Source organism: Vicugna pacos, chromosome 4 (genome assembly GCF_048564905.1).
Source record: "Vicugna pacos chromosome 4, VicPac4, whole genome shotgun sequence".
In the NCBI taxonomy this organism is placed as follows: domain Eukaryota; kingdom Metazoa; phylum Chordata; class Mammalia; order Artiodactyla; family Camelidae; genus Vicugna; species Vicugna pacos.
Window position 1 is genome coordinate 34,967,213 of NC_132990.1, and position 19,038 is coordinate 34,986,250.

The window sequence follows — 19,038 nt, forward strand, 5'->3', positions numbered from 1 at the left end:
TTCCACTTCTTCCCTTCCAATTCTGTTGCCTTTATTTCTGTTTCTTATATGATTACTGGGACTAGGACTCCCAATACTATGCAAGGTTTCTGCTGAAAAAAATCTGCTGACAGTTTTACAGGGCTTCCCTTTGTATTTGACTCTTTGTTTTCTCCTGCTCTCTTAAAAAATCTTAACTCTTGTCATTTTAATTACATTATGTTTTAATGTGGGTCTCTTTGGGTTTATCCTACTGCACCTAGATATGTTTCCTTCTTCAGGTTAGGAATTTGTTTTTTCCAGCTACAATTTCATTAAATACATGCTCTCTCTCTTCTCCTTCTGTGACCCCTAAAATGCCAAAGTTAGTATGCTTGGTATTGTCCCAGAGGTCCCTTAAACTATTCTTATTAATTTTTTTTCTATTTCTTGTTCTGATTGGCTGTTATCCACTATTCTGTCTTCCAGATCACTTATGCATTCTTCTGTATCACCTAATCTGCTGTTAATTCCTTCCAGTTTTCTGTTTGTTTGTTTTTGCTGTTAATTTTTTCTAGTTTCTTTTATGTCAGTTATTATATTCTTCAACTCTGATTCCTTAATCTCAAAAATATCCAAAAGAGAAAAGGTCAATTTTCAATGTCTATCAGGACAGAGAGGGTAAAGCTGTCTTAGTTGACTACCTACCATGTGAAAACATTCTGCCCTTATTGCCTTCCTTCTCTTCCTCTTGTTTTAGCTCTTACGGTGTCAGAACAATGATACTAAAAGAGGGAAAAAGGGGCTCATAAAGTACAAAAAAAAGAGAAGAAGGAAGGATCATGCCACCCTTCCCTGTCTTGTGGGTTGCCAAAAACCCTAGCCTGGGAAGAGAAAATAATTGCTACTTCAATGAAATTTAATGTTTTAATATATAGAATTACACATCTCCCTAAAATTAATTCTAAAAATCCTACCATCATAGATTGAGGAAAGACTAGCAAGTACAAAATGGAGCCAGTAAATTTAGACTACTGTTTTTCCATACAAATAAAAGTTATAGTTATAGTTTAAAAGAAGTCTATAGGTTAGTGGAAGCTGGTTGGTTTGTTTTTAAAGGTGTGAAAGACTTGAGCAGTTCACTTATGTATGGGAAAAAATCAGTAGAGAGAGGGAGATATCTCAGGCTTAAATGTAGAGATAATTGATAATAGAAGTCCTTAAAGAGGTTGGAAGGGAGGAAATCTTTAGGTGAAGAATTTAGTTTTAGAAATGAGGAAAAATACTGTCCTCTGAAACGTAGCTAAGGATACATTAAAAATAATGTAGTTAAGTCCAGAGTTTGATTATAAAAACTGAGGAAGTTATATAGCCAAGACAAGCATTCTCATCTCGTTTTGTTGAAATATCAGTGCCAGCAATTAGGAAATGGGTCTGGCACTGTGGTACCTAAGAGAAGAATCAGGGCAGTTCATGGAGACATCTTGGGAAGCCTCTCTTTTTCAGCATTCCTTATTTATCTTTCCTATATCATATGTACTTGGTCCCCTGCTGACATCTTTCTCCATTCTTCTTATCGTGGCTATGAGACCAATTGTATTAGGATCCAAGAAAGTTTACTATGCAGAAAGTGTCCAGAGAAATACAACAGTGAAAACTAAGTTCTGTGGTATCATGCTCACTGAGAAGCCTGAGGTCCATCTTGCTTAACAGGTGCCATGGGGGAGAGCCAAGATCACAAAACACGAAAAGAGTGACCAAGTATATACAAAGGTTGAGAAGCTGCCCAGTTTATTTGTGACAGACTAATCTTTGCCTTTTCTGTGTCACTCCAGGTTTTCAAGAGGCCACTTTACAGATAGTGTAGAAACAGGGAGACGAGTTGCTTGACTGCATCTAGCAAATCAAGTACTCATTTTTTCATCATGTACTTGTAGTTATCAATGTTAGGCCAATCATTCTTGACAAATAACATGGCTCCCCAATATCAACTAGCCTACTCCAACCTATTCCTCCATGACCAAATGGAGTCACAGCTGATAACTTCCACAGAAGCAATATGGTAAAATGTACTGTTGAAATTAGGAAAGTCGTATTCAGTATTTTTATTAGTCTTTCTTTCTCTCCCTTTGTCCATATTTTGTGTCTACTTTTTCAAGCTAGAGTACTCACTCTGTAGGCACATGGGTTTAAGTTGCAGCTTCTCCATTTTCAAGTCATGAGAAACATTCATAAATAGATTTTACATGTTAAGACTTCTGGAGTTGATTTAAATTAGTCCAACCTTTTTTGAGCTCTTGCTATGTGAAAAACTCTGTGTTAGGTACTGAGAGACAGCAGATGGAACTAGATGAGATGCCTGCTCTCCAGGAGTTCACACTATCTCACTGGGGAGGCCAGTATAAATAGTTGTCACAGGTAGATAATAAGTGCTATATTAGAGGTAGAGTCCTCCCTCATAGATTCAATCTTGTCTTTTATATTTTATATATTTGTTTTCCCTAAAGCAGGAGACATATTCAAGTCTTAGAATTCCATTTTTACAATCATATACTTTGAAGATAAGAGGGGTAATTCTTACAATAATCTTATTATTTGCATCACTAATATTCATTTCAAATGGAAGAGTCATATCCTTCATTACTTAAAAAGAATTTTTTTAGAGGTGAAAATTTGAACAAAGCAGGAATTTACCAAAGTTTCTTTTGGTAAATGAATGTGACAATTTAGTAGATTCCTGAATAGTTGAAGGATCACAGTCCCTATGATACCTTGCTTAGTGTCTGGTTTAAAAGCTGGTTTATGGTCACCAGATCACATCCTTTGCAAGAAAAGTTGCTGATATGTAGATCCCCCATGCAAACTGCTTTTCGCTGAGCTCCCAGTAAAATTCCCTGTACATTTTTTGACTGTTGTCATGTTACATTCTAAGTTCAATGAACTATGTCAAGCTGAGATATGTTTATTTAAATGGATTTTGTGGAAATGTAACACTAGCTTCCTAACACCTGTTAGCATTTCCATACAGACTCAATAGAAAGGAAGTGTTATTCTCATGCAGAACATGCAGAGCAATATCTCAAATTTTTTGCTTCTGGTTGAGGTAGGAGAGGCAAGTTGTCTGTATCTGTATTTTTCATTTATTCATTTAATCATTCATTCACCCATCATGTATTGGATACTTGCATTACACCAAGCTCTGTGGGTAGTCACTGGTTATATAAGATAATCAATCACACCACAGGGGACAGAAGCACGTGTTAGTGAAAGGCTTTATTTTTCCCAAACCACCAGCTATCTTGTTCATTGCAGGATTCCAGCTATTCTTTTCCAAGTGATTTCTTTTGTACTAGTCATTTATAGAGAAATTGTTGTATTCTTATCATTAAGAGTATGGACTCTGGAGCATACTCTGTATATTCAAAGTGCAATAATGTAAATTATTACTTGTGCCACCTTGGCAAAGCGGCTAAATTTTCTTATCTATAAAATGGGGACAATAATAACTGTATCTTCCTCAAAGGATTTTTGAGAAGACTACACCTGGCAGGTAGCAATCAATGAAGGAACATAAGTTGGCTTTTATTTTTTTCTTGCCAAGCTGACATAGCTTTGTCTGTATTTTACATACTCTGTATTCTCTGGAGATGGTCAGAATGAGGCAGAATCCACTCTCCTTGCCTTCCTGAGCCTCATTTTGAGTGCTTCTAGAGAGATTCTAGGAAGAAACTTGAATTGGAAGTGAAAAGAGGGGAACCAGGGTAGTTGCAAGAAGTCCTAAATGGGACCTAGCAAGGCAAGCGGAATCACAGGACACAAAGGTTGGAATAGTCAAAATACTCCATAAGATCCTCTAGCATAAAGTCCCCCCTTTTCAGATGATGAAACACAACTGGAGAGGATGAGACTTACTCACGGTACCTCAGATAATGAGTGACAGAGATGGGACTCCTAGTTCATTCCACAAATTGAAGATCCAGAGTCACATAAAGGTGTGGTAGACACAGGGGACTAGAGAAAAGGATTAGAAGCTGATCTCTGTCCTTTTCTTAGTGCTAGTCTACTTGTTTTGTCTTTCTCTACTCTCCACTCTTCCTTCATCTGTAGCTTATGTAACACCTCTAAAGGTCCCCATCTGGGGACCCATCACATTTCAGTTTTAATCAATGTGCAGCCGTCCAGTTGATGTGACCCCTGGTTTACCTCTTGAGTGAGAAACCCTGCTAGGAGCAGACAGACCACTTTGGCTAAAATATAAACACTGGATAGGAAAGAAAAGTAATAGTGCCTGAAAGCCAACTTATACATTTTATTTAATCCTTACAAAACCCCTACAAAGCAGGTGTTATTACTACTATCCAGAAGCTGTGGGGACCAAGGCATAGAAAAGTCAAGTGACCTGTCCAGTGTTCCATAGCCCATTAAATCAGAACTAGAATTGAAAAATAAATCTGATCCTGAGAAAATGTTCATGAGTTCTTGTTACACGCAAAAAATCAAAGCATCAAAGAGAATAATCTCAACTTTAAATAATTACCTTATATGTAAAAGAATAGGGAAAAGTATCTACCAGGTATTTATCTGGAGGTAGAGAAAATACAAGTGATTTTTATCTTTCTCTTTTGTAAAAAAAATTTTCCTAAATTTTCTACAATGAAATACTTGCTTTTATATATAAAGCATGTGTATACGGTATAAAATGACACAACAAATGTTATCCTGAAAAAGAAATTAAATCTGTGAAAGTGGTACTGAACTAGGAGTTTAGTGGCAGGAATACAGCGGTTAACTAGTACTAATTCTTCTTGGGGGTCAGGGTGCCTTCATTTACAAATGGAGAAATGTAATGGAGTCCAAGAGCCCTTTTATCTTTCACTAAGTATCAAAAATAAAAGACAAAAAGTTCTCATCTAAATTATAATTCAATACATGTGTCCTTACATTTTATCTGCCCCACATTTATACTATATCTAGTCACTAAGCCTCATTCATCAACCTAAGTGGAAACATTTAAATTCAGTACAAATGACCTTACTGTCACCTTGATTTCTCAACCCTAATTTTCATAGATGACTCTTCCTTGATTAAATAAAACATAATTTAATGCAAAGGGAAAGGTTATGCTAATCTTTAACAATAACTATTAATGTAAAAAAATTTAAAAATCATTTATGAGTTGTTTCTATTTCTTCCAGATACCAGTCATGTGACCTCGACAAAGCAATGTAACCTAATCAATAAAATCAGGAAGTTCCACTAGACTTTCACTGTCCAAATCAGCTACTGAAATGGAAATTAATTAAAATTCATTTCCTCAGTCATACTAGCCACATTTCAAGTGTCCAATATCCACATATAGTGAGTAGTTAGTGACTACTATATTGGAAAGCACAGATATACAACATTTCCATCATCATGGGACACATTGCTGAACAGTATAAGAATGATAGCTTAATTTATGGAGCATTTTACACGTGCACATGTAAATTTCATTTGATTCCCTTAATCATCCAAAGAAAAGCAGAAGTTGATAGTCCTATTTTACAGATGGTAACTAAAGCCCAGAGAGGCAAAAATGACTTCCCAAGATCCCACAGAGCTCAAACCAAGGACTTTACATTTCAAATATTTCCTGTATTTTCCACTCCATCATCCTGCCTTCTAAAACTAAATACTCCCAGCTGTTTAGAGAGGCCACGGATGCTCACTGACACTTATGAATTCTGAGAAATCCCAGGAAAGGTTGCCAAATTTGATCAAGTAGCAAACAATAGCTATCTTGTTTTTGCCTGGCACAGTAGTACAAACACCATGAGAGAGAAGGCTCCGCCTAAGATCCCTGTATCCCAGGACTTTGCAATCTGATTGAGAGCATAAGTTTCATGAGTAAAAAAATAGTTTTTAATCTAGACTTGAACATGATATGCTACTAAATATCAAAAGAAACAGAAAATAAACAAAAGTAGATTCTTTCGGTGATCAGGTATCAAGACACTGGGAAGTTGGGCAGGGAACTGCTGTTTTTCAGTAATTACAATTTGCCTTTTTAAACTAAGTACATATACTGCTTTAAAGAAAAAGTAAATGGAAGAAGAAAATCACTGGGGCTTTTAAGAATTATGTGTTAGTCTTCCCCTCTGTAAATCAATTAATTACAGTTCTAAAACCATTTCTTTTGAATCAGTTATTTTCCAGTTTTTATTCTTTGATGTGACTGATTGTCCTTTGTGTATTTCTTAAGAAAATCTCAGACTAAAATACTTCCCACCAGAACCTTCAAATATATGTACTTAGATATATGTATATTTTAATTTTTTATCTTTATCACATCTTTCTTGCTATTTACCACTAATATTTAATTTTAGATGCATAAAGTCAGGAACTATACATTATACAGAGTAGGCACTTAAACATTATTCATTAGAAATATGTAAATGTGTATTCACACTAACAATGCACCTAGGCAATGAAGAGGTATTCTGTCAAGAAATACAGAGAATGAATGAAACCCAGAAAAAAAAAAATTGATGGAACTAAGTAGGACAGCTTACAGTCTTACTGACAAAGTAAGTTTTCTAAATTAAAAATAGATCACCAAAACCAATCTTTAATTCAAATTTGAATATGATACAGTGGGAACCTATGGATATTTTGCCCTATCACATGCTTATATCTCCACCTGTAATTCTTTCTTTAGCCTAGTCTCTGATTTTACAAATGATTAAGGAGCTTGCTTCAGATCCCTCTTCCTATAAACCAAAGATTATTTTCTGTATATCAGGATATTTCACATTAGAATGTAAGGCAATATATTACTTTCATTGGGGGAAACAAAGAAGTAAATATCTGGCCCTGATTTTAAGGGGCTTGCAATATAATTGCAGTGATAGGACATGAAAACATTAAACAATAGTACTAGAAGCACCAAATAAGCAGTGCAGCTGCTGTGTTCTCCAGTTTCACAAGATCTAAGCATTGTTTCTGTGTTTATGCTCACTCACATTCTCCTATTGTGATTCCTCTGTCACATCGCTATCAAGAAGAGGCCTTCCCTTCATTGGCTGCATCCTCAAATTTCAATGTTTATTACCTGATCAACCAAAGTCTCCTCTTTCCTCATGTAAGAGTAAAGAAAGTTGAGATAAGATCAAGTTGCCTTTTCCCACTAAGAAGATAAGTACAAATGGCCCCAGTCCTTGAATAAACATGATATAATCCTTTTAAAAGCTGAATCTGACCTGTCTTTTAACAGATTTGAGATATTCTTTTCTCCAAGAATCTTCATCACAAATCGTCCCTATCCTGTCACAGGACTGGGTGAAACGAAAAATCATGTTGTTCAAAATGCTTATTAAAAAAAAAAAAAGGGAGAGAGCTCAAAATATGGAAGGCTAGCACTGGGATAACTACATTTGTAGAAGTTGGTCTGCCATGGCAATCTTAAGAAAAGAATTTTTCTTAATAACTGGCATTTTCAAATACCTTGGGTTCCAAATTACTGTTGAGCCTTAGAAACTCCATTTGCCTGATGTCAAGTCTCTGTGATTTAAACCTCTAAACTCCCTGGAATCTAGAGCTAAGCAGTTGCTTTTCAATTCTTCTACCTGCCTATATGTCCTGGCACGTGTATATTAGTAATGATGAACCAACAGTGTTTCTGTACATCTCTGTAATCCTTCAGTGTAATGGGAAAACCAATCTGAGCTCTGTACTCTAAATCACATTCTGAATATTAACATTTACTTGGTCAATCTTGTTTCTTCCATCTTTTCCTTATGGAGAAAAGTAAGTCACCTAACTCAATTATAAATCATTGCATTGTGTAAATACTTTGGAGGTCTCTTGAACTAGCTGATATTGATTGATTCTACCAGAAGAGCAAGTAAGTTTTACAACAACAGTAACAAAACAACTGAATCCATCAGGGACTTGCTTAAAAATATTCTTCAAGATCAAATCTTTATAGATTTTACTAAGTGTGTAAACTCTCTTGCTCTCACACCACACTACCCACTAAAAGTTGGGGGGGGGTTGTTTTTTTAGGGAGGGTTAGGCATCAGTACTAGAGAACTTTGTGAGAGCTGAAGGGTATGATTCTTAGATAATGGCTATATATTCTAATGCCGGAAAACACAGCCAGCCCTTTAAAAAGCACCCATCACTTGATCAAGGATGATTTTGTTTTGTTTTATATGATTTTAAACATGGGAGAACAACAAAATTCCAATTTTTAAAAGCTCAAGACATTGATCTAGGTGAAGGTCTTAAAGGTCTAAATTACTTTACTGACTTATGTGCTTAGGGACTTGTTATAAAATATAGAACCAAACAACTAGTAGTCTCATAAAATCACAGAAGTAATCAAATGTTATAGTTGGCAGGGCCACTGAGAGATCATCAGGTAAACTCTCTTTTTTAGACAAAAAAAAAAGCATCTTTATAATTTAAAATGACACTGAACTAAAAAGGTGCTTGATAAATGTTAGTTGATATATTCCAATGAAAGGGATCCTTTAATTTTGCAGTAACAAAGTGTTCCATTAATTAGCAAAATTTCTCTCTTAGAAATTCTTTAATTCATTCATTCACACTTAGGGAAATTTTTAAGGCCCACCTATGTGCCTGGCATTGATACAGGTACTATTTAATTACTTGAGCTTGTATCATGCATAGTAGAAAATAAGCTTGTATTTTCTTTGAACTTAAAGTCTACTCTATTTAAGTGCTTTACCAAGAGGTGCTTAATTGATGATTATTAACTCTGTGTGTGTATGGAGACAGAAATACCGATGCCATCTCATTGAACAAAGGATATGAACCATCCTCAAACAAAAACTTGTACATTATTTTTTAACTGACAATCAAGATAAATGAGGATACAGAACATAAATCAAAAGCAGGAGGTGAAAGGAAAAGTCTGTAATTTATAAATATGTAGTTAAAAGCTCATATTTGATTGTGATTTCCTGGAAGTCTAGGCACAAAGTGAGGCATGGCTTATATTGATGGGCAGGGTGGGTATTTGGGGGAATGTGTCTATCTTTCAAGAGAAGCAAAGATTTTCTCAGCGTTTGAAGGCAAAATAACTTACGCAGAGGCATATGTGATCGATGTTTTCCTCACAACCTTCCTACAGCAATGGAGGTGATAGGTTTCTCTAGAGTAGACTATTTCTTACAATGTATCTTAATGTCTCATTCAGCCTGGTAGAATGTCTGGCATATAGTAGGTGCTGGGAACATGAGTGAACAAGAGTAAAGAGAAAGCAAAAACACTATTCAGTTTAGACAATTCTGTCCTTGAGGATGGGCCACGATAAAGTGATTTAAGGATGAGATTCTCGAAATTATGAAAGATGAGCAGATGATTTTCCTTCTATTTCTTAAAATGTACAAAAATCATAGTAAAATGACATTTAAAATGTATTAAAGAAAACAAGTTAAGATATATCAGCATAAAAAAAAGAGAGAGAGAGAGAGAGACATCAGCATAAAATTGATGGAAGTTAAAAAGCAGATAGTTCTGAGTAGCTGAATTAGAAGATCAAGGAGAGCTGAAAATTACACCTGTAGTAATGGAGACCCAGAAGCCAGCAATTACACTGAAGAATCCAGGAAGCCCCAGGAACTGGAAATACCAGGGATCTATGAGTGTGGAAATGTGAGTGGGTTTGAAAATAGGAGGATTCATTTGAAGTCCATATTAAGAATCAGTTCCAGCCCAAATTCCTGTCTCCAATCTACACAACTAGGGAACTGCTCCTCGCAACTCTGGAAGAAGACTCCAGGTTAAGCCTTTGAATGAGCTGGAACCCAGGGCATTCTCAATTTGTAAATGACATGCATAGGAAATGTAGGAGTAAGGCAAGAAGACAAAAAAAAAAGAGTATTAAGCAAAACTTGGTACCACTAGCCCTCTTTCCTTCTTTACTCCTCATTACTTGGCTCCTCAAAGCACCGGCAGCCAAGAAGGAAAATGGAGGATACATTTCTAGAGAAATGGACTGGAGCAAGAGATTCTTGTGGTCATTCAGTGGTCATCCAACAAAACAGGAAGGCTCCTGCCTGATAACTCTCAAATTAAGCTCCTCAATCCCATGCCCATATACAGAAACAGAGCTTCCCATCAGGTATTTAGTGCCTTACTCTTAAATTTGAATGGCCAGTCAAAGATCACTAGTCATTTGAAGGAAGTATCTGACATAAAAGAGGGAACATAAAATAGATAAATATAGCAGAAGAAACTTGAAGGAAACAATGAGAAAAATAAAGGTACAAAAGATGAAGTTACTACTTTTTGATTGTTGAAAGAAGACAGAACCAGGAAGGTACAAAAAAGAAAAACACAACAAAAATTTAAAAATAAATACCAAAAGTTGGAATTAATATGATATGATATTATGAAATATGATAGCAGAAATGAAAAAAATCCAATAGAGTATTTTGAATATAAACTTAGGAAATCTCTCAGAAATCAGAAGAGAACAGTCAAAGAGACAGTGAATAGCAGAGAAAATATAAGAAAACAAGAGGATTAGTTTCCTGTGTGAATGGTAAAATTTCCAGAAAGTGAAAATAAAGAAAATGAAGAAAACAAATTTATTACAGAAATAATTCAAGAATTTTTTTTCTAGAATTGAAGAACATGAGATTTCAGAATCAATGAGCATCACAATGGACACAACTACTTTTGTGTGTTGATTTTATATCATGCAACTTCACTGAATTCATTTATAAGGTCTAACAAAATTTTCTGGTGGAATCTTCAGGGTTTTTTACATGTAAGATAATATTATTTGTGAACAGTAATAATTTTACTTCTTCTTTTCCAATTTGGAAAACATTGTTTTCTTGCCTAATTGCTCTGGCTTGGCCAAGTACTATGTTAAGTAGAAGTGAAAAAAGCAGGTGTTCTATTCTTGTCCCAGATTTTAAAGGAAAAACTTACAATCTTTCACCACTGAATTTAATGTTAGCTCTGGGTTTTTCATATATGGCCTTTATTATGTTGAGGTAATTTCCTTCTATTCCTGGTTTGTTGAGTGTTTTTAACATGACATTGTATTGAATTTTGTCAAATAGTTTTTCTGCATCAATTGAGATTATCAAGTGGGTTTTTCCTCATCATTATGTCAATGTGGTATGTGCCACTGATTTTTTTCATATGTTCAATCATTCTTGCATTCCAGTAATAAATCCCACTTGGTTTTGATATATATTCCCTTTAATGTGCTATTGAGAATTTTTACATCAATATTCATCAGGGATATTGGTCTTTGATTTTCTTTTCTTGCAGTGTTTTTGTCTGGCTTTGGTGTTAGGGTAATGTTGCCTTTAAACTCTATAAAACATTAAAACTTAATGTAAAATGGGCAGGATATACAGTGATTTTCACGTGAAGACACTGACTCCCAGTAGACAACAATTTTTAAAACTCAGTAAAATTATAAATAAAGCTATCACCTGAAGTCACTGGTAAATGACCAGTGGCAGGCAGAGACTGGAGGGGAGTATATTCTTGATAGATTTCTGGTGCTTTGGGTGAGAACTGTGATTATGTGGCTTTGTTATGTAATCATATCCTAGACTCCAGTCCCAGGTCTGGTGACAGAAAATTGCAGCTTTGTCAGCTCAAGGTGGCAGACAATAGAATTCAGATTATCAGAGTAGCTGGCCATTGAAGGGAACAATTTTTGGAAGTGAGAGAGGATAAGAAAGAGGGTACCTAAAATCTGAGTATAAACTCTGTCCAAATCCCTGACTGACTGCTAAACTACACAAGCACACAGGAGACCAAGGCAAGGTTATCAAAAGGTGGGCCGAAACTAGAAGATAGTCTACACTTGAAAGCCTGCAGTCTATGGTTCCTGATGAGTTTGGTGAAGTTCCTATGCCTTTGGCTCAGTGCAACTTACCACATACAGTTCAACTGGCAAAAAGTGGAAGCCTTACTTACTTCATGTCAGAGGGAGGAACTTGGGGTTGAAGGAATAACTGGAAATTTATTGGGAACCACAGAGCAAAGGAACCATAGAGACAATGAACCTCAAAACCTTAATACAAATTTGCTCAAATTCCTGACTGACTACTACAATATGCAGGCACAGAGATACCCAGAGGGCCATATCTAAAAAGCAGCGGCTAGAAGCTGAACAAAATAAAGTGTTGAGCAACCTGAAAAGTCAGTTTTGTTTTGTTTTTTTTTCCAGTTTCAGTCCAGAAAGGATAATTGTATATTAGAGCAAAAGAAAAAAAATAAACTTCAGAAGAATCATACAGAATCCAGAGTCACTACAGCATAATGTCCAGTTTTTAACCAAAAATTGCTAGGAATGCAAAGAAACAGGAAAGAGTGATACACAGAAGGAAAAAAGTAATCAATAGAAACTTACATCAAGTGCACCCAGGCATTGTATTTAGCAGAAAAGCCCTTGGAGTAAATATTATAAGTGTATACATATATAAATATATAAAAGGATGAAAAGAAAATATGCTCAAAGGATTCAGGTAAGTATAGCATTAATGAGTGTGAAGATAAGAAATATCAAGAGAGAAGTAGAAGTATAAAAAAGAACCAAGTAGAAATTCTAGAGCCAAAAAAAATACAACTGAAATGAGCAATTTACTATGGTGAGTAAAATGTTAACCAACAGCAGATTTATGATTTGTAAAAAGCATCAATGAATTTGAAGATACAGAAATAAAATGATCCAATCTGAAGAACAGAGGAGATAAAAAACATTGAAGAAACATGAACAAGGCATGGGGAAGTAAAAAGCTGTCCACCATGCATGTAATTAGAGTTCTGAATGGAGAGGAATGGAATATAAGGGCAGAAAATATATGAAAAAAGGTCTGAAAATATAAAACCTACATATAAATGTTTATGGCAGTTTTATTTATAAATACTCAAAACTGGAAGCAACCAAGATGACTTTCAAAGGGCAAATAGATATAAAAACATACATCTGTACAGTGGGATATCATTCAGCAACTTAAATATGACTTACCCATCCACAAAAAGATATGAAGGAGACTTATATGCACACTGTTAAGTAAAAGAGGCCAGTCTGGAAAGGCTACATATTGTATGACTCCAACTATGTGACATTCTGGACATAAAAAGACAATAATATGACCAGTGGTTGCTAGGGATTGGAGGGTAGGTGGAGGGATGAATAGGTGAAGCACAGGAGGTTTTTAGAGCAGTGAAACTATTTTATTGGAAACTATAATGATGAATACATGACATTACGCATTTTTCAAAACTCACAGAACTGTACAACTCAAAGAGTAAAATAATGTCAATTATGGACTTAACAGTATATTAATATTGGTTCATTAATTATAATAAAACACACTAAGGCAAGATGCTAATAATATGGGAAATTGTATAAGAGAGGCTTGTATAGAATTCTCTTATTATGTGCTCAATTTTTCTATAAATCTAAAACTGCTCTAAAAAATAAAGTCGACTAACTTAAAAAGCTTCCCAAATTTGATAAAGAGGAATATAAATCATTTAATGATGTGAAATGTTCCTCAGCTGCCAAGTGCATTTGGTGAATATTGTGCTAATTTGTGATTACTTATGGAACTATGAATTGGGAAACAGAAAAAGGGACATTAGAAATTCTCAGGAAATGAATATTCTTTATTCAAGAATCTGAGGGGAAGGATTTGACAGGATAATTAATTCATCCTCTCTCTTTCCTAAAAGCTTTTGCTGCTTAAATCAGTGCCATGCTATGAAGTAATTTCTGTGTATTCATAGCATCATAGCCTACCAAATGTTGGGCTTTTAAATTTTAGGACACAGGGGAAGAAATGTAGAAAAGTGTTTCCCTAGGGTCACATTCAGGGCAGTAGTTTGTGCTGTCTGAGTCCTGAGCAGCAGATCATGAGTGATAGAGAGGTTTGAGTGTTTTATAATAGATTTTTTGTGTATCTTTGTGGCATGTAGGCCCTCTGTATAGTATAAGGCTCCTCCTGCTAGAGTTTAAAGAAAAAAACAAGGAATAATGGTGTAAAAGTGTTATTTAGAAATAGCACACCAAATATCAAAATAAACAAAAGTAAAGAAAGAAAAAAGTCATGATGAGATGTCAAGACACAGGAGAGTGGGTAGGGAATCGCTATGTATTGGTAATCATTACTTCACTTCAAAACTGAGCACATTTACTGTTTTGATTAGAAGAGGAATTTTTAAAAAGGAGAAATTTTTGAGACTATATCTTTCTGGCACTATACTTTGGCTTTGCCGTCTATGGGTTGAATAATCCCAGTTCTAAAGTCATTTCTTTTAAATAGGCCACGGTCCAATTTTATTCTTTAAGGTAATTCTCCCTGTTTATTCCTCTAAGAAAATCTCAGTCCAAATAAAATGATTCCTAACAGGACCTTTAAATGTATGTGATGTGGCATATACATCTGTTTTCTTAACTTTTATCTTTATCACATCTTTCCTGATGTTGACCACTCGTGTCCTGTTAAGATCCATGAAGTCAGGGACCATACACAGCACACAACAGGCACTTGAAAAGTATATGTTAAGTGAGTAGGTAAATATGTAACTAAGCTGACAACACTCAGAGGCAGTAAGGAGGTATTTCAGTAAACAATGAAGAAAATTAATAAAGCCCATAAAAATAGGAGCACAAGATAATGTAGCTAGATAGAATTATATATTCTTGTAAAACTTGGGGAACAGAATGGAGACTCAGAAGATCTACAGTACATTGTTTCTGTGCTCCATCATCCCCCATACCTGTCCACACAGCCTTAGAGAATATACATGAAGTAGATAGAATGCCACAGCTAGCACTATTGGTATTATTGGCCAAATATTTCTTCATTGGTAGGAGGCTATCCTGTACATTGTAGGATGTTTAGCAGAATCCTTAGCCTCTGCTGACGAGATGCCAGGAACTTCCTTCCTTCAGTTGCAACAACCAAAACGTATCCAGATGTTGCCAAATGTCCTCTAGGGATCAAAACCACAGACCCAGAGTGAAATAAATGTGCTACATTTACTCCACTGGCTTAAATGTAATAATGTGGAAAATACAGTCAGTATATCACTGTATCTATAGTATCTATCATGGTACCTATTATAGATATCATAGCAATTTGCAAATTACTTATTTATTTTAAAATTGTTCAACACAAAGAAAAATTATCTTGTATATAAACTATCTAATCTACCTAAATTTAAAAAAAAACCCTATTAACTCACCACTCCATCCATTTTATTGAAGTTGGGGTAGAAGTTACTTTGGCAGCTAGAAGGGTGTTTGTTAGTCCATGAAATATGCATTCTCTCTCTCCCTCTCAGCTGCCTAGGTGGTCACTGTGGATTAGATGCAGTGTAAGTGGTATTGTCAGAGTCAAGTCCAGTGTCTATAGCCATAGACTTTCTACTGTAGTATTAGAATAGCAATAGGACAGCTGGTACCCCTGGAGCAAGAGCAACTGTGTGCTCAGGGCTTTCAAAGTTAGTAAAGCCATACATGTTGCTCCTGTGTGTCATGAACACACATACTGGCTCCTTGACATCTATCCATTCGGTTGTAGGTTTCCCGCATACACAAATCAGACAATACTACTTTGCTGATATTAATTAGATATGGTATCTTTCACTGGCAAAGTCAGGTCTTATAAGATGCTATAGCCAGAATGTAGGTTTGTGTCATCATTAATCAAAACAAACATCCTACATAAAGAAATGGAATAAACTGTGAAGAATTTCTAATCCTCTAAACTGTTAATTCCTTTACTTCTGCTTGTTGGGGCAAAGTTGTGAAAGACAAGTTGATAACTTGAAACTTTTAAAATTTATTGTGATCTTTGTGCTGCTGGGAAATGCATAATTTGGGGATTTAACACCTGATTAGCTATTAAATGGCTGTCAGGAGAAAATTTTGCAGTAATCGGTTTAGCTTTTAGCCCCTAATTATCACTTCACAGTGGATTTGGGGTGAGATAATTGAGAACTGCAACACTTAAAGGATTCCAGTTGGGCACTTTTTTTAATACAATGAAGTGAATTATTTCTCTATGAGGATTGCATTTAACAGGTATTGGTAACAAGGAAGGAAATGTGATAGTGTATGGGATTTTGTAAAGTGATTTAAAGTAGTTGATTCATTCATTATGCAATTAAGTAGAGCTCAGTTGTGTATAACTTAGCTGGTGTCTAGGTCAAAGAATGCCTTTCAAAACTCCCTAAAATTAATTGGAAGGATTTCACTTTAATGGAGGGTTGGAGAGTTGGGGCTGCTGTCTGAACTATTTAATAGATTTTATCTTAGATATTGTGACCTTGGGATGGTTCCTTTCTTATTTCTTTGGTTTCATTTTCTGCTAAGTAAAATACCTATCATTCCATAACCTATGTGTATAAAAACTCTTAAACACTTAGCCCTGGCAGGTAACTCCTCACTTACTTCTAACATGGGCTTTCCATCACAGCGAGGTTATTGTGTATGTCCAGCCTTCAAACACCCTATACTCACAACTGTTCACTCGTAGCACAAATACTCACATACACAAACACCCACAATCCCTCATGATATTAACAGTTGCATTCTTCTCTAGAACTATCCAAATTCTCTTTAATCTTTAGCATTCTCTTCAAACCAACCGATGGCACCTGAATGCCTTCTATATGACAATACATTAACTACAAAGATGAAGGGACACAATCTACCCTTATTGAAGCTTGTAGGGCACACAGGTAGTTATGTTACTCAGTAAGGGAAATGGAAGGACCAACTTCATATGCTTGCTTTTTTCCTCTCCAACCGTTTTGTCATTAATTCATTACTGATTCATTCAAGGATTGACTACCTGTTCAAGGAATGAGCTGGCTTCCCTCAGTCCCATTCCTTTTTTCTGCATTCCCATCTTTTTGCACCACAGTGATATGACTTTTCATCCAAAGGCCATATTATTACACCTCGATCATAGAACACTGATTTGGAATAGGGTGGCAAATTGCCCAGTTACAGAAAATAAACCATAATGGGTGTAAATCAATAATCTAAGTTTCATTTCCCTCTGCAAGATATTTTTCTACCCTCACCCATAACCAGAAGTGAACATGTAACCTAGTCCTTGTATTTGATGTATACAAAAAGCAAGCTTGGAGGCTTCAGAGTATGATTTTTCTTAAAGTAGAAGGAGAATTCTTTCCTATCCATCTCATCTTTGAGCGCTAGGATACTGGTGTAAAGTAGTACCTCAGGTTGCAACCAGGAGACAAAAAGCCCCAGGGTGAGAAGTCCTCACCTTGAGGCTGACAGAGGAGAAGCATGTAAAAGGTCTGGAAGAAGTTCCACTTTTGAATGGTTGGGATAGCTCGTGTCAGACCAATATTTCTACTGATAAAGCCAAATATGCCAGAGAAAATGCAGCAATCATCCAGCTAAAAGCACTGGATAGCTGCTGAGGCTTTAAGAACTGTATAGGCTGAAACTCTGGGGAGACAAAGACCTCGAGGAGGTAAGGTGAATTCTACAGCCATCTTTACTCTGGAAGCATTTAGTGATAGTGGGCTTGGCCAAGAGGATTACCTTCTGGGGTTTGTACCAACTGCTGCTAAGGAATAGAGAAACTGGCTGAGGTTTTGGCTAAGACTTGGAAAGGATTAGCAAGTAGCTAGCTTCCCCTTAAGGACATTTGCTGAATTCTAGGGCTGAGCCGGAGGGAAGGCTGGAAACCTAAGCAGAAGCCCTTTGGGAAGTAGAGCAGAGCATTCAAGAGTTTCATGACACAAATACTGCAATTCAGTGCCCACCAAAAGGAAGGATCTTGAAGAATACACTGGGCTCTTAGCTGAAAATCTGGGAGAGCCAGTGTGAGCTAGAGATAGACTGGGCCTTACTACGGATACCAACCTTGATTGGGTCCTGTTCCTGAAAAGACCGAGGCAGGGGATCAGTTACTGCCCTTTGTGCCTGGCAGTGGGAAGAGTAAATCCTTTCAAGAGGAAGGTATACCATCTGAGACTTAAAAATACATATATACGTATATGTATATATTTTAATACACAATGCTTGGCAATCTGTGATTACCTCGCCTGATAAAAGATAGAACCACATGACAGAAACCAGGAGGAAAACACACACGTGTGCATGCATGAACACACTTACAACCATAGATAATTTAGGCATTACAGTTAGCTGAAAAGAACCTAACTATAATTACGGTTAATATATTCAATATACAACATGAAAAGATGCAAAAGGTAGATAAGAGGCTTGCAACTTCACCATATAACAGAGTCTAAAAAAAGAAACAAATGGCAATTTCTGAACTACATATACTAAGTCTGAAATTAAGAATTCATTGTATAGGTTAGAGGAGACATAGCAAAACATAAGAGAAGACAGAATTAGTGACCCAAAAGACAGGTCAACAGAAGTATAAACCTGAACCTCACATAGGTATATAACAGAAAGAAATAAAGAGAAATACCATAAAAGCAGTCAGGAAACAAGATACATTACCTTCAATAAAGCAACAAAAGTTAAAGATGACATCTCAACTGAAACAACGAAAGCCAGGAAACAGGGCAATGACTTCTCTAAAATGCTGAATGAAAGTACAGACAATCTAGAATTTTAGGCTTCAAAACTCAAAGTGAAACAAGGACACTTTAAGACAAACATAAACTAAGATAATTCGTCACCGGCAAATCTGCTCTAAAAAAAAATAGTAAAATGAATTTTGTAGAGAGAAGGAAAATGATCCCAGAAAGAAATGGGAATGGTAGGAAGGAATGAAGAACAGAAAAGATACAATGCAGGTAAATATAAATAAATACTAAAACCCTTAATAGTTCATGGGGTTTAAAATATATGTAGAATTAAAATATATGAAAATAGTAACACAAAAGGCAGAGGGGCCAATCATAAAGTTAAATAACAAAAGGCAGAAGAGGTAATAATTTGTTTTGGATTATGACTGGTTGATAATAAATATTATAACCTCTAATGTAACCACTAAAACAACTGTAAAAGAATGTACAACCCATCAGATACGTGCAATTTGAATATAATATTTGATTATTATTAAAGAA